Source organism: Scardinius erythrophthalmus, assembly GCF_964197995.2.
Source record: "Scardinius erythrophthalmus genome assembly, chromosome: 19".
Taxonomy (NCBI): Eukaryota; Metazoa; Chordata; class Actinopteri; order Cypriniformes; family Leuciscidae; genus Scardinius; species Scardinius erythrophthalmus.
The window spans coordinates 32,986,981-33,005,366 of NC_138239.1; the positions used below are offsets into that span (position 1 = coordinate 32,986,981).

At 36.1% G+C, this 18,386-nt stretch overlaps 1 protein-coding gene across 3 annotated transcripts in view; it reads right to left on the reverse strand.

Annotated features, from left to right (window-relative positions):
• Positions 1 to 18,386, reverse strand: part of scaf8 (SR-related CTD-associated factor 8) — a 58,622-nt gene that overhangs the window by 23,805 nt on the left and 16,431 nt on the right. The window lies entirely within an intron of this gene.

Consider the following 18,386-nt stretch of genomic DNA (forward strand, 5'->3'; position numbering starts at 1 on the left):
GTAGGCTAGTGTTTTGGATGGTTTGTTTAGAACCAGCTTTCTGTAAATATATTTCACATTTTTTAGACATGTGAGGCGAGTATAGGCTACGGTCTGGTTCATGATGATCTCCAGTTCAAGCACCTTATGTTGTGATTGCTAGCCTATATTTACTTTAAATCCAGGAAATTTGTTAATGAAAAAATTATTAAAATTAAGATACAATTGATACAAAACGAAATTCGTTTTAAAGAAAGGATTTGTACTTTCTGTTTTGAGGTCTCTGTGAAAGTTTGAAAGTCTTTTAGTGCTTTTTTTAGAGCGCTCGCGTCCATAATGGAGAACTGTCACGTAATATTGTTTTTTCCTCATAAATGCGAACACGAAAAATAAAAGACAAAAGACTTTTAAGTAAAACTTACTCTGAAATTGTGTTCTCGGCGGAATTCGCTCTTCAAAATGCTGCCGTTCGTCCTCTGAGGAAAAGGTGCATTCTTCCTCGCTGTCCAGAATCATCTGAAGGGAGTCTTTATTACCGGAGAAGCGTGTCATACTCAAAACGCGATGAACTATCAGTCTGAAGTCTGATGAACAAACTGTGTTTTTATGGCATTGATCGGGGGGCGTATGCGATGCATACTAGATCAGGTAAACTATTTACATGTGAATCGCGCCGGGGGCGGGGCGGCTGCAGCTCATTTAGAGATAATGAAGGGAGAAGGAAAAACGGTACCTCTCCTTGCTTTCAAAGGGATTACATGAGTTAAAAACATTTGTTTTTTATATAAATTACTTCATTTAAAAGAGGAGATTTCAAGCTTCATAAAGACATATCTCACGTGCCTGTGTGAGAAGTATTCGCTGAGTTATGATTCATTTTCGGACGCGTTTCAGAATGGACTACACGGACAGAGAGAAGGCAGAACTCGCTTCGTGATTATTTTTCTTTATTTGGCAAAAAGCACAACATTTTGTTTTTATTGTGAGTATACACAAAAATAATACACATTTAAAAGAATCGATTGATGTATGAAACTTGTTTTATAAAATCAAAGTCAAAAGAGTATTTGGGGTCTCAATTCAACTCATAAGGAAAAAAGCGAGCAGATCACGCCGGCGTGATCTCCGACCTCTGAGGGTTAAATCACTGAGACATTGTGTTCTTCGCTGAATTCAAGCGCTTCTCACTGGATCTCGTGACAAGAGCGATCAGAGTAAACGCATCGGCTCTAGTGAGCTTGCGCTCGCGCTGCCGTTTGGACTCTGAGCCGAGCGGATAAATGGTTTGTGTGGCGCGCGGTTCAAATGAGTTTCGTTCCGCTTTTGGCGCATAAACATTATCGAACATTTATCGAACTCTTGATATCGTTTTATCCAGAAAAATTATATCGCAATAATTATCGTTATCGTTTTATCGCCCAGCCCTAGAAGGGAGCAGATATTACACTTCCCCATCTAACTCTCATTGTCTGATGCGAGTACCAGTAAACCAAGATTCTAATTAAAAAACCAGGGACCCCACTTTTAGACTATTTTAAAAATAATTTCTCATGATTAACACGGTCAATGAAGCACAAGAACATTGTGTAATTGTGCCTATTATATTTATCTAAAATTTTACTTAAGTGCAAAAATACAAAAATCAGTACCATGCTTTCGTTTAAAACCAAATTGGTTATCAGTAGACAGGACGTACCTCTCAAGTCTACACAGAGAGAGATACACAAAGAAAGAGAGAGAGAGAGAAGATGCTGTAGTGCTTAATCACTCTCTCGCTCTATGTGAAATTATGCCTAGCATAAAGTTTTCAAATGACTATTTGATTATCTGTGTGGTTTTATTTGCTCATTCAACCAACAAGCTAATTGTTTGTGGGAATTTCCTACCCTATAAGTGCGAAACCTGTGGGAATGAGTAAAATGATGAGCAATACCCACAATTGCACGCTGAAATTCAAGCCCTGATTCTGCACACATTTACACTATTGTACATCATTTTGTAATATTGTGCACTTAACAGTCGAAGCTTTGAGAGAAGGGGAGTTTATTGGGCCAAAAAGCTGACCTGATAAAAATAAATAAATAAATGGACAAGATGGCAGGCAAGGCAACTAGGGCTAGGTCAGTGGTTTTCAAAGTGTGGGGCACTTGAAGGATACTTGGACCTCGAGCCCCCTGGGTAAAATTCGATTAGCATGAAAACACATCGCAGAGAATGGTCGACTCGGTACCCATGTGTTATTAACCCCTAGGTTCATTTTGCGCCAGAATTGTCCTTTAAGGATAATCAAACAACAACAACAAAAAAAGCTTTAATAAGGATTAATCTATAGTTAACTTATAAAGTTATGACTATGCAGAGTTATTTTAGATTTGATTCAATTTCTGTGGTATTTTTACTTAAACTACTGTTAGAACTACCTGAAAAAATATACAGCATTGTTTAATTTGTATCTTTATTCTATTGTTTTATTTGTGCTACTGCTTGTAATATTTTTACAAATATTACTCTTTACTTGTCTTTTTTTATTATATTCAGTTCAAAACTTCCTTGTGCTGTCAAAATGGCTGAAAAGCTAAATTCTAATTTCTTTCTTAAATATTAGCAAAATTCAAATTATATTCAAATTCTAAAGTCAATACTTAATGTTAGAGGAAAAAAGTACTATGCCCACAAGAGGGCACAAGCGAGCACAATACGCAAATGTAAACCAAATCAAGCATCACATCTTTTATTGAAATGAAAATACATTATTTTTTTAAAGTGCATTAACTTTTGAACAAACTCTCCCGTCTGTATCTGTGTAAGCCAGGGGTGGGCAAACTACGGCCCGCGGGCCACATACGGCCCGTTAGGCTGTTTAATCCGGCCCGTCGAGTATTTAAAAAATTGTCTGAGGATCGCATTCATTTAGTCTTTTTCTTGCAATACTTTGCGATATATATATATATATATATATATATATATATATATATATATATATATATATATATATATATATTGCGTTGCATATATTTGACAATCAGAATATCAGATATTTCATGCCATAGCTAACAAATGTAAAAAAGGAAAAATGACATAAAAGCAGATCATCATTCATTCAGCGCTGTTGTGGCTGCGGTGTGTCACGTAACAAGCAATGACGCGTCACCATGGAAACCAAACAGACAGCACCTTAAGCGCATAGACTTGTTGCACGTTAATGTTTTTTCCTTTTTTGGAAACTAACTCACAGTGAAAAAAATGTTTGGAAACCGCTTGCACACCTGTTTAGTTTTTCCTTTGATTTGTCTGCTATTTAGTTTCTTTGCTCCTCTGGATTTGTGGATGTATCCTGACTGATTCCGTTTACCGACCTTTATCGCCCGGCTTTCGACTACGCTCCCCTGTCTGCCATGTAGCCTAACGTTACAGAACCCGGTTTTGTTCATTAAATGAACTGATCTGCCTTTGCTTTTTATGTTTTATTTTATTATTCTTAAAATAAATTTGTATATTCATTTATTTCGTTTTTTTTCCACAAATGTATGACTTTTGGAAGTGCAAATTGATTGCCATATGCAGTTTTAATAAAGTTGAATTAACGTAACCTTCTGTCATTTTTACTCTTCTAAGTGTACACTTGCAGGTGTTTTGTTTCTAATTTACTGTTAGGCCCATTAAATAATAAGGATAAACAATATTTAAAAAGTATAGGCTATAATTATCTAACATCTGACTAATTAAAAATTAACCTCAAAACATAACATGCTAAATATAGGGGATATCTAGCATAAAAAATGTATTGTTAGAATGTCGTCTCTCAGTTGTTGAATTTCGCGCAGACGTTGCCACAACGTATGTGTTTGCTCAGTCCGATCTCATGAAAGTGTGAATACCACAAATTGTATTTGTAGTGCTTATTATACGCAGTTTTCGCGTGCATATGATACGCACTTTATGGCGTGTAATAGGCACGCACTCCGCACCCCTAATCCTAACCAAGGGGTTTACAGTGCGTAGCATATGCACGCAAAAAAAACATTTTTGGCGTATAAATGGCACGAGAATTAAAATTTGTGGTATAGATACGCACTTTCATGAGATCGTGTTTCATAATCTGCTACTGGTCCCGCCCTCTGTCAAATTTTAAAACCCAGTGTGGCCCTTGAGCCAAAAAGTTTGCCCACCCCTGGTGTACGCACTCGGTGAAGAACGTCATTGATGTATATTTACAACATGTTTTTAAAGCGCTGATCATTGTAGCCAATCACAGACATATCTGATGAGCGCGTGAGTACAATGGACAATCAGAAGTGTTTACGAGTCCGCTCAACAGCGCTCAAAGCGTCACATTTTTAAAATTTCAGTACTACCGACTTCGGTACTTTTTGACAACTCTAGTTACAATAGTGCATAAAACTGTAAGTACATCAGTAACCTAAGAAAACACGCTTCAACAGAAAGCGTAATGAACTACATGAACACAAAATAGCAAACTGCCATTCAGAAACAATCCACTTCTACTCACTAAACATACTGTTCGTCAAAAACACCTGACGGTCAACTTGATCTGCAGCGAGTGCTGAGCGCTTTTTGTTGACAATGTTTTCAGCTGATGAAAACACACTCAGCTCTGACCGATGTGCTAGGTACGGTCAAGTATTTCGTTGCACGATTTTTGCCACCAACTGAGAGGGTTTTCGTCAGCAGGTTTTTCAGATTAACAACGCAGCCACACCACGCTGTATACTGGATAAGCTTAAAAAACACACAAAAATAAAAAAACACATCAGTTACGTCATTATGTCTCGCGCGCCTCTTGACATCAAAAATTCGAATGCACGGTTTTTGCATTCAAATGTGCAGCTTTTTCAATTCTACGAATATTCGAAATTCAAATTTTTATCTGACAGCCCTAAAAACATCCCGTGAACTAGTGGGCGGTATGACCAAATATCCATATCACGGTATTTTTCAAAATTATACTGGTTTCACAGTATATGATGGTATTATTTTTTTTCAAGCATGACTGGGTGTTAACCACATTTCGACTGAGTGAGAGAGGAAATACTGCAGTAGACTGACTTATGCTGCGTTCACATCGAACGCGAATTGAGTGTCTAGAGCGAGTGATTTCCATTTTAAGTCAATGTAAAGACACGTTGACACGTGTCTGGAGGTCCTGCGGCGCGGTTTCGCCTCGTTCCTGAAAAAGAGGCAAATTAAGTGCCTGCCGCAATATGCGCGAGTAATTTTATTTGGTGCTTTTTGTGCATTCACGCGTTTGAAGCGAATTCGCATCTGACGTCCGAGTTGAAAAATCTGAACTATGGCGTCTGTTCGCGCCACGTAACCAATCAGGAGCCTGCTTGCTGCTGTCACGTGGTGAAGTGACAAGATAAACGGGGACATGCACGCTTTTAAGTTTATAATGTTATTTTCTATGTTTGGCCTCAATAAATTATTTTGTAATATAACTAAATGCCTGGTGTGGTTCTAATGCACAACAAAGCAAATCTTTTATCACATAAAAACTTGATTTCAATATATGAGACATATTCATTTTGTATTGAATGCTATTTATTCCATATCTAAATTTAGATTGTATGAAACATTTTTATTCCAATGTAGATTTTGGTGAGCTTAATAGGTACGTTCACCATAACTGCCTGAGCTGTCGAGGTGGCGGCAAGGGACTGTCTTTGAGCGAGTCTTTAAACCGTTCATTCAACTAACAAGTTCAAAAACACAGATTCATTCAAAGATTAATGTAATGAAACAAGGTGCTGAAATTATTTTAACTGAGCGCCACTTTACGAGGCTCAGCTGAGCAACCATGCCCTGCATGGGCAATGCTGAAACTAATGCTTCACTTCATAGAGATCAATGGCATTGATTTAATGCATTGACCAGCGTTGACGACATTCATGAGAAATACTCTTATGCCGAGTTCACACTGCACGATTTTAGCCCTGATTTTCACTCGAGGATGATTTTGCGTAATCGCAGACAAATGCCCAAAATCGGAGGCAAATTGGCGCCGTTCCCACAAGTGACAATCACAAAGTGTGCATTATCAAAGACGCGATCTGAGAGAATCGACGATGCGTTGCCGACGCCCGTGAGATATTTGGCATGCTAAATATCTGGACCTGCAAGCGATTCAAAATCCTGCTGTGTGAACGTGTTCTGACTGAAAATTACACTGGCAGTGACCTACAGCCAATGAAAGAGATAGATACAGGGTGGCGGTAAATTCAGGGAGGAGTTATAGACCAGAAGATCAGCTTTATATCAAACAGAAACAAAGCACAAACATTTGCTTGACCAGCCGCAACAGCAGCACATTGCAAAAATATTTATTAACCTCTGTCTTTGCAGAACACACAATCCTTGCTCCCCAACAATTTCCTCCTCCATAATCTTTTTGTCTTTTTCTCCTTTTCACTGCAAATCAGCACACAGACAATTTGGATCGCAAGCTTCTTGCGGGCTACCAATTTGAATAATTCTGGTCTTGTGATCTTGTGTTATTTCCTTGTCACTTCTAACGTGTGTTTGGTTGTGAAGCGTAGTTTGCGGACCAGACAGAGTTGTCAGCGATTCTTCCTATTGTAACATGCACTGAGCACACAGCAGCAACTGAATGCTACTCCAGATAGTCGTGCACTGTGAAAAGAACAGTGATCTGACGACTTTGAAAATCGTGCATTGTGAACTCGGCATTAAACATTAAAAGGATGATACAACAAAGATTTCGCTTTCCTTGGACATGGCAAACGTATTTCTTTTTATGAATATGACGACTTGACAATGGATAGGCACGGGTAATCGCAAGTGCTAAGTCGATCTCTCTCATTCACCGTCTGTTTAGGCTTAAGTGCAATCCACGGAGCCTATGTACAAATCACCATGATAAACACTGTCTTGTTATCATTATTAACTTATTTAACATTCAATACACATGTATTTAATAATTCAAAACAAGGGCTTAGCCTTATGAATTTTTTTTTTTAAATATCTGATTTGCTGTGGTTTCTTGCATTCCTCTACTAATGCCTGTTTATAGTACTTTAACTTATTTAGTGTCAAATTATTGTAGTTGGGTTAGGTTGCTTAGATTTCATTGTGAATTTGTTATGTAAATTTGTTATGTTTTGTATTTTACTTATAATTATATATTTAAGTATACTTTAAAAAATGAAAAATAATCAATAAAAAAGCGGTTCTTTAAAAGTCATCCATCGTCCTTTTGTGGCTCTTTTTTTTTTTTTAAGTATCGGTTCAGGCATCATACCGTTTTAAAAGTATAGATTTGGCACCAGTATCGTAAAAAACCCAAAAGATACCAAACCCTACCAAAGAACAAGGTACGATCAGGATTTTTAAGGCCGATTCGATTACCGATTTTTTTGTCATCATGATCGGCCAATATCAATCCCAATCATTCAAGCTTTATACAAGTAATAATTAAACTCACTGTTTAATGTCAGTGTTTTTTTTTCCAGATAAGTAATACCAGATGTTATTTATAGTAATGCTAAAGATTGTTGTTTTAATGGACAATCAAATAAATAAGCACAACAAATATTAATTTTACAATGAACATTTTAATAGGCCTATAAAAACAGGGCTTATGCAAAACACTATCCATATTAGAATACTATGGCTTATTAAAGAGCCTAGAAGACTTACTGTCAAACTGAACATAATTGTCTTGTGTATATGATGTATATTACGATGTCATGATGAACAATATGCCTTTCTCCACTGACATTCTAAATTGTTCAAAGCTTTTCTAAGGATACTGAACTTTAGAAGGCAGACTGAGATCAGGAACATGGTTTGTGTAGCATTAGCAACACATCATTAGCTGTTTGATAACGTAGTCAAGCAAAATGCTAATCATTAATTACCGTTATGTGTCCGACGATGCAAAGAGCTATACTTTGTGTCTATACCTAAACTGGTGTGAGTGAGTGGAGGGAGGCATATTCATGAATCCATTAATTAAATGAAGCAAGGGTATATAGTTACATTCGAGCTATTTTAAAGGTCCCATGACATGAAATTTTCACTTTCTGAGGTTTTTTAACATTAATATGAGTTCCCATAGCCTGTATATGGTCCCCAAGTTTCTAGAAATTTTAATCGGTGTAAATCGAGCTTTTGCTATCTTTCTCTGCCTTTGAGAAAATGGAAGCTCAAACGGGCTGATCTTGAATCTCCTCCTTATGACGTCATAAGGAGGAAATGTTACCTCCCCTGTCTCTGCTTTGCCCACCCAGAGAATATTTCCCGCCCATGAGAAAATGAGCTAGGAAGTAGGAACACGCGCGCGCGATTTTAGTTTGTCCACGAGAGCTATCATGGCTTTTGAGCGAGCAAAGCATAATAATTGCTCAATAATTGGATGTACAAATGAACACCGAAGCCTTTTTTTAGTTCCTTCATCCAAAGAATAACCAGTGGATTCATTTCATTTTCTCTGGAAATGCGCCGACTCAACTTCCCAAAGTCTTGCATGTCTGCGGCAAACATTTCACCGACGACTGTTTCCTCAACTTGGGTCAATACAGAGCTGGGCTTGCTAAATGTCTGAAACTAAAGTCTGGATCAGTACCAACTCTCTTTGGCTCAGCTACACACCTCGGACAAGTAGGCTAAGTCAACTAATGATATATAAGTGTGTTGCTTTACTGTTTATGGTTACCTAGCTTGTTACACGTAGAATGTGGCTATAACATTAGCTACTTGCGCTAATGTAAAGGTAGACAGCATCAAGTATGTGTATGAATACACACACTGTAACGCGAGTGTTGTACACTTCTTTGTTATTTGGATAACCGTTTTCCTGTTGGTTATATGGCGCACGCGCGATATCTGCATTTCAAGATCGCAGAGCTTGATGTAATTGCAAAAAGATAAATTACAGACGTTACAGATCTCTGTGTACTAGAACATCTAGACACAAAAAACAGTTTTTCCCCCATGCTATCTCCAGCTTAAACAGCTAATATTTTAAACTAACCATTCGGAAACGTCGGAAACGTCCTGCTGGAGCCGCTGAGTTGCAACTTCTTCATCCGTTGCTTCTCCATCTGGATCAGATTCTGGGTCAAACTGAAATGCCTGAACGACTGCGTGTCTTCGTGCCATTGCAATATATCCAGTGTAAACATACATGGTACCGTTTCCGCAAGATGGTCAAGGCCACACCCACCCTCCACCTTGCACCGCCTTTCTCCTCCTCATTAGCATTTAAAGCTACAGACACCGAAACGGCCCGTCTGAAGGAAGCTCATTCTGGGACTGACTTGTAGTGGCTATAATTCTGCACCGAGACTGAATTTTTGGAAAGAGATTTCAGATACAGTACTAGGGACCACTAATGCCTATATTAAAGCCTACAAAAAGTAGCATGTCATGGGACCTTTGTCATGGGACCTTTGTCATGTCATGGGACCTTTAACCATAGATTTTTTTCACAGGAAAATAAAACATTTAAATGTGTCATTTTGGTGATCAAAGATGAGTTTTAAGGGATAAAATGATTGACTACAGTGGACTTTAAGAAAAATTACTTTTTACGAAGATACTCGCAAAGACGGACATTTTCACGCATAAGTGTGTGTATGTGACCGTTCCAAGCCCACGGTTTCGCTGCTTACTGTGCGTGAGTGCTTTCATATCACTTGTTCTTAAATCGCAAGGCTTAAAAATGCATTGTTTCTTGAGACTGTAATAACTGCACACTGGTGATGACATGACCGCAGCGCTAAAGTCCTGACTTCACCAATTTGCGATCGTTTGGTGCGATTGGCCTATTTCAGTGACTCCTGATCGAGTCATAGAATGCGATTATCGGCCGATACGGATCAGAAAATCCCTACTAAAGACATTATGATACAATTCTGATAAATAACTGTGACACTTCCTAGGGAGCATTTTATCGCACTAATAGTGAAAGATTGCGTATTATTAATAATCTTTAGTCAGATGAATTTATATTGTGACTGTGATTCAGGTGCAATTTCCATGGAAGGTATTAACAGCATATAATCACTTGGTAGCATGAAAATCTATTATTGAAATTGTGATTAAATTATGTAGGCCTACAGAAAGCTATCAAAGAATGTTCCTTTTACTTAAATTAGTCGAATGTGTCAATTCATCGGAATTGGCATAGAATGATTTGCATCATTCTAGCCCTTAAACGGTGTTAACTCTAATGCCTAATCTGTGATCAGTGATTTCTGATATGTAATGATTCACATACAGAAACTGTAGGGTTGCCAAAAGTACCGGTACTTCGGTAATGATTTTTTTCAAAAAGTGATACCAGCATTTCTGCAGTATTCTGTATATTTGGTGGTACCCGCTGATAGGCGGCTGCTTTCAAATGCTCCCGTGTTCAGCAGTGTAAGTGCTCTGCGAAGAGCGTCAAAGAGCGTTTTTTGAAGCATTGATCATTGTAGTCAATCACAGACATGCTATATCTGTTGAGCATATGAATGCAATGGCCAATCAGAGGTGCTTTGAGTTAGTCAGAATCCGCTGGACACCACTTAAAACACTAGAGTGAGAAAACACGTGCTTTAGAGTTCTGCACGCTCGCGAATCCTTTCATTATTTCACATATACAATTTGTATAAAAGTATTGTTTTCAGCAGTATTAAAATGCGCAATTTGACTGTCAAAGTAGATCTGTGCATTAAGTCTTAGTGTAAATGCGAATTTATAAACCTGACGCTTATTCTTTGTAATGTGTGTGGTTTTTTTTGTTTGGTTTTTTTTTTTTTTACAAATTTTGCACTTCATCTTTGTATAAACAATGTTTACTTAAAAATTTTTAAGGCTACATGCAGTTTAAGTATATTATTTACTTCCAATTTTTAGCATACAAAATGACAGTGACAGCCCTGACAGGGCTGTACTGTGAGGTGTTTAAATAAAACTTACAAATACATAAAACACTTGCACGCACACCTGTTATTTACTCATACTTGTATAGTACTGAATACTTAAACAGATGAAATGCTTACACAGTAATATGAAATGCAGACCAAAACATCTAATGTTACTTGTACATTCATACATAGTATACACGTATGTGTGACTACTTGTACATATGCATGTTTCATATACATATGTATGCTTGAGTGAAGTTTGTGTTAAGCCCTACTTGGTGCCACTGCCACATAATAAACAGAGTGAAATGTCGCACTATGGAAAATCGTTCTATGCAATAAATAAAATTATGATGGCAGCAGACGTAAGATAGTTTTATATGTGTGTGAGACAAGATCTTGACCAAAAACATATGCACCTCTTGATGGAAATAAATGTGTGTGATGTTATTTCCATCAAAAGGTGCATCAATTTTTGCTCAAGATCTTGTACTGACAATGCAAGAGGCCAGCACTCTGTAAAGTCTCCTCCAGCACATCCCAAAGACTTTCGATGAATTTAAGGTCTGGACTCAGAGGTGCCAATTCATGTGTGAAAATTATACTTCATGCTCCTCACAACCATTTGTTCACAATTTGAGCCTGATGAATCCTGGCTTTGTCATCCTGGAATACGGCCATGATGTGTCTTCCTACATGGTTGTTTAAGAAATGAAAAGCTACACACTCCATCAATTAGGGTTAGAAGAACTGCTGCCAAACATATAACACGCTAGAAACATAATCACTGCAATAATGATCCAATCAAAGACTAAAGCATTTGCCTATTTAATCCAAACATAATTTGTAAGAAATCTACCCAGCATTGCACATTCGTTCCTCAACTCAAAGAATGAATAGACAGAACACCTATTTCTCCCAACTTGCACTTGTTAGTCATTCACAAATTGAGTTAAAAATAATAATAATTGTAAATATGTGACTGAAAAGTGATACAGACCTAAATTGCTAAATAATACAGAACTTTTTTTTTATACAAAAAGTTTATTCAGATGTCGATTAATTAAAATGCCAATATGAATCCCAAGAATAGGTCTTGTACTAATAATTGCATGGATTATTCAAATTTATACTAGGGGTGTGCATGAATATTCGATCTGTAATTATTATTTCGAAAAATATAATACTATTTGAATTTTACGTTGCTTTGCTGGCCGTTAATGCAGTGTATCCATGATAAATCCCAAGCACTAACTCGCAGTTATAAGTAAATGCACTGAGTGGCGCTGATTGTATTTGATCACTATGTCGTCGCGAAGTTTGGATTTACTTAGATGAAATGATCTTTCTAAATGATATTACAAAAATTAATTACTTTTAATCAAATTAATTAATAAAACTTGAGTTATCATGATATCACCACCACAAGGAGAAACATCCAATCCAAGAGCCAGTCGAATGAGGTAAGACAGCTGTCCATCACTGCATTCACAACGACTGCAGGCAAGCGATGTACGATGTGAGCCGAATTGATAACTTATCTGATAGCAAAATGAGACATATGCTTCCTTTAAGTTTCGTTGAGGGAGACAGGTTTAAGAACAGAAAATATAAAGTGCTGTTAGAAACTTCGCTTGGCACATGGTTATCTGTGTCTCTGCAACGTTTTCTCACTCGAGCATGTGGGTATTGTTTTTTCTCAACATGAATGTGAAACAATATAAACACGATAACCATTTGCTGACTGGTGTGTAGGCTATATGTATATTCTGTACGATAATTGGCACAGTCTGCTTTATTAGCGTTTTTTTTTTTCATTCACTGAACTTAAATGTTTTATATTTTTTGTTTACACATATTGTTTAAGGTTTTAACTAAAAGAAAACCTTAAGGTATAAGCTTGTTGTGTTTGTAAGCTTGTGTATATTGCCCAATCAAAAGCTTGTTCAGAAATGGTGACAAGATTTAATAAAAAAACTTAAACTTAAAAAAAATAACATCTTTCTCTAATTTATACGCACACGAGAACTTACAAAAAATGTCCGCCTAAATTTCAGAATGTGCATATTATGCACATGGACTTATTCTTCACCTCAGTCGAACGAATTTGGAGTATTCTAAAAGAGCGACCGCGTGCCCAAGGAGAGTAATTTGCATAAAACACAGCCAAATAATGTCCATATAAGGGCTTTCCACACAACCTGTGCTTTCCTGCTTCGAGACAGCGAGCACATACACGTCATACAAATGGGTCAACATGCAATTCAAGTATCTTATCAGAGTAGTAACTGTAAAGAGATAACAGTGTGTAATTGTGATTACAGGATAAAGAAATTACAGTAATAGGTTACTGCGTCCAGAGTGAATGTGTGTATTCCTGCAGAACATTCATCTTATCTGTTAACACTGATTTTGTGTTTCTATTTATATTATCTTTACTATTTTCTTCATTTTTAATGTTGGGATTTAAACAGTCCTTTTGCTTTATAGCTCTTTTACATATAGCATATATACTATATTTGCCATTTATGTTTTCATAGCCTTCAGTTGGCACGTCTGTATGAAGGACAGCATTGGGCAGGATGTGGAATAGTATGTTTTGTCAATAATTTTTTTTTTTTTTTTGATTAATAGAGGAAATAATTGGCCACCTAACTGATTATCAAAATAATCTTTAGTTGCAGCCATAAAGTATTTGGACTATTATAGTGAAGTTTTACACAGCACTAGAATACGGTTGTCAGTCTCATATTTTGTGGTTAATATGGCTGCGTTCATACAGCATTCTGTTTTTACGAGATGCCATGCATCTGAAGCCTATACTCTGACACCGGTTAAAGCATTTAACGCTGTTGTTGGTTATTTAAAAAATCTGATGGATGAACTCACGCCTCGATTGGACTCATTTATTTAATAAGATTGACGCGCTGTCAATCGTTGTAAAACTTCACGTTTGACACTGCTGCTATGGTTACCACTCTGTGGTTGTGACTTCATCTGTTTGATCATACAGCTGTATGAACAAATTCAAGCAGCTACTTCAGGATTCACACTTGTAAGCAATTGCTGCTGTAAATCCCCCAAAAATACTGAATGCAGCAGCCATACTAAACACCTTTCCTAATTAGTCCTACACTGCACAAACCTTATCTTTTCTGATAAATAATATCATTAGGTAAAAGACTAAAAGTTCATGCATAAATTAGTTACGAACTTAGTTATTATTTTTTGGTAAATTATTGGTAAATTAACCAAAGGATTAATTGACTATTCAGAAAATAAACAATTGATTAACCATTAAAAATAATCGTTAGATTATTGGATTAATAAAAAAAAAAAAAAAAAAAATCGATAGATTAATCGATTGAAAAAATAATCATTAGTTCCAGCCCTAAAACACAATAAACCCCTTTAATACAGACCCAGATTACAGACCTCCGATTAGCCAGCCATGTGTGCAACTTTATTAAAAGAAAACTAGCAGCTCAAGCTATAACGCGCAATTTTGTACTCTTTTACTTGACAAAATATTGGATTATTCTGTAAATATTCATTGAGCAGGGTGACAATGACAATCTTCAACTGAGATTTGAAGCCAAATTACAGGGGGTAAAAATGCCATTTAATATTTTGTCTTTCATCTGGTCTTTCTTCAGAAAAAATATGGACAAAGTCAAAAATTTCAATAAACTAGCTAGCATCCCTTAAAGCATGTTTTTGAACTGCTAATTTTTAACATGATCTAAACAAAAGGCTAATCAAATGACAAAAGTTAAAAAGTGAGCAAGTGACAACTATTGGTTTCAGAATTGGCAATAGTTGTTTGTTTGAAAAGCTGTCTCATGATATCAGCATGACAGAATTGAGTTTATGGCAAAACCTTTTACTGTGCTTGCTTGCACTATATTGTTCTGTCTTTTACTGCATATGATAATTCATACTCTAAGAACTGAAAATGATTAGTGTAGCATTGACACATTTCCTCGTTTTCTAAGGCCGCACAATATATTACAACCATTTAAAAATCATAATATAGAGCATAGTGCTATATTATGAAATCACAAACACTGCGATTCAATTAAATAAATATTTGTGCTAGCTGTAGGTTTCAGAGTGAAGCGTGACGCTTTTGTTTCTTCCAGAAGCTCTATTCACAGTAAATGCTCCTCTATGCGAACTCAGTCTCGGCATGTGCTGTTTTTTGGGGTTTCCGATAAAGTTTACTTGGGAACGCATATAAAGTCTGATGCACTGTATTTCATAGTGAAGTGTTGCACTGTTATCATTTACACGTGTGAAGCACGTCTCAGCAGCTCGGTTAAACTCCATCTCTGCATATGCTGTGAATTTGGGTAACATTTATCTGGGAACCATCACCATTCCACCAGATTTGTAACAAATAATTTATAAACCTACACAGGAGAATACATCAATGTGTTTCTAAATATGCTAATTGCTGTTCATCACGATTTCAAAATAAAAGTTTAAACCCTCGTTCTGAGGTTACATGTTTTAATGTCCACATATTCTTGTTCAAGAAAATACAGTGGCTTCAGCATTTCTATTGTAAAGAATTATATTGAAGTGTCAAATTTCAATATAAGCACCCTCAAACGAAAGCAAGAGCATCCTCGGTTAATACTGTAATATCATATTGGTGAAAAAGATTTGGCAATCGGCCCAGTGTGAATTTGTGTTTGCGCTCTGGAGAACGTCAAATGATCCAATTTACAACACGTTTATCCAGCTGTGAGAAATGTAACCAGTCACAGACATGTTTGTTGATTGCTTGAACACAATGGCCAATCAGAGATTAGTTTAGAGTTTCATTTAGTCACAATCCACTGAGCGATCAAAACGCTGGAGGTTTTGTTCAGTGGTGAGTTCTGAACACTCGTGAATCCTCTCATTAACAAACAAAGAACCGATGTAAGTAAGAGATTATGCAGTGTAGACAACTTTAATGATTTTAATGGAACTTTGTGAGATCGCGAACTGAGATAAGTGACAGCTTTTTAGTGATTGTAAAGGGAGCAGACTTAAGCCTATATAATCCATTGAACAAAAAGTTTTATTATTGAAAAATTTGCCAGATACCGATAATTATATATTTTATAATAATTTATATTTGAAAGCCAATAACTGATATATTGGCCAATAGATCTAAATTTATAAAAAATTTAAGAGCCTGATTACAAAAACAAAAGTCTCATCATTAAAAGCCATGTCCCAAAAACTTCAACATAAATCAAACATATACAGTAGACCTACTGTAGCATAGCTTGAACCAGTGAAAGTTTTAAAATTAATTGTACACTCCTATGGCCAACTTTCTTTATCAAAAAAATTAAATAAAATCTATTGCCTTACAAATAAAAAGTGCCAATAATGCAAACAAGTCTTTGGACAACATCACTTAAAGAACCAAAATGCATATGCCATGGATAAATAAAATGGCCTCTGCACAGACAATAGGCCTAACGAAATGATTTTAACTAAGCCATATGGCAGATGAAAATAAAAGTGCATCAATGTTTTTGAAAAAGAAACATCTAAAATTATTATTACTGTTCCAAATAACAGCATTGCTGTTTGAGCTGCACTGAAGCTGTAGAGCTTAAAGGAGTAGTTCACTTTCAAATGAAAATTACCCCATGATTTACTCACCCTCAAGCCATCCTAGGTGTATATGACTTCTTTCAGACGAATACAATCTGAGTTATGTAAAAAAAATAATATATATCCTGGCTCTTCCAAGCTTGATAATGGCAGTGAATTGCAATTGCAAGAAAGTGCATCCATCCATCATAAACGAATTCCACGCGGCTCCAGGGGGTTAATAAAGGCCTTCTGAAACAAGCGATGAGTTTGTAACGCGTTAAATATGAATATTTTTCTTACACAAAGTAAAATTCTAGCTTCCAGTCAAACGGCCATACGCAGTCTACTTGCGTCCAAAGCACAACTTATGCAACTTATGACGTCGGAAGTAGCGTAGTGCATCATGACGTAGCGTAAATATCAGCAGTATGTCGCATTACTCGCGCAAGTTGCTCTTAGACTTTAATCCGTATGTTCGTTTGGCCGGAAGCTAGTTATTTTACTTTATAAAGTTTCAAATATGAATATTTTTCATACACAAACTCATCACTTTGATTCAGAAGGCCTTTATTAACCCCCCGGAGCCGCGTGGAGTTCGTTTATGATGGATGGATGCACTTTTTTGAGCTTCAATCTGATGGTTGCAATTCACTGCCATTATCAAGCTTGGAAGAGCCAAGATATTTTTAATATAACTCCGATTGTATTCGTCTGAAAGAAGAAAGTCACACACCTAAGATGGCTTGAGGGTGTGTAAACCATTGGCTAATTTTCCTTTTAAAGTGAACTACTCCTGTAATGAACTTTAGCCATTTAATTAAGTCAACCAAACGCATCCTATATTAAATTAATCAGACATTTATGCAACATAAACTTAATATTACATCTTATATCTGCACAAAATGATGCAAATGCACAAGTAAACGAACTAAGTTAAGTGCTATTCAGAATGTGTCACTCCTGTTATGGATGCGCTCTTCTCGTAACAACAACGAGCTGAAATACAGCAACTAAACCCAAATAATTCACAAGGTTTTATACAATAGTGTTCTCTATATAATGTTCTGTAATACGATAGTCCCAACCATAGTTATTAATGTCATGCATTGCTGTTTGAGCTGCATGCACTTCACTGATCACCGGCACGTTTTACTACCATGTTAATTCTTAAACAAATGCATCATATATATATATATATATATATATATATATATATATATATATATATATATATATATATATATATATATATATATATATATATATATATATATATATATATATATATATATATATATACACACACACACAAAATAAACAATAATACAACTTACATTTGCACAAAACAAAAGGCTGTGTAAACAGAAGGCACGCAAACTTAAAGTCATGAAGGTGTAACTCTGCTGTGGATGCGATTATCCTGCAACAATGTGCACTGAAACATGGGCGTACAGAGAATTCACAACGTTCTTTTACAGTAGCATTTTCATTCTAATTTTGTGTATGACAGACTTACGGCCACATTTTCATAACGGGTTGGTATCGATGACATTAAAATTGATCATATATATCGGATGATACAAATATGGTGGCCGATATATTGTGCATCCCTAATTGTTATTATATATGCATTTTAAGCTATTTTAAAAAGCCACTCAGGTCTATTTTTATTACCATAAAAATAATTCCTGTATACTTTAATATTCATCAAAATAATCGACCGGTTACTCGATTACCAAAATAATTGTTAGTAACAGCCATACTTTTCAAAATGCATCTTCATCGTTTAGCATTTTGTAACTTTCAGTATTATTCCAGTCATATTTTGTCATTAAAGATTTCTTAAAAACAGCAATAAAATATAGTCTCGTCTTGTTCTCATGAACCCAATATTGTGCATCATTTCGTGAGCTT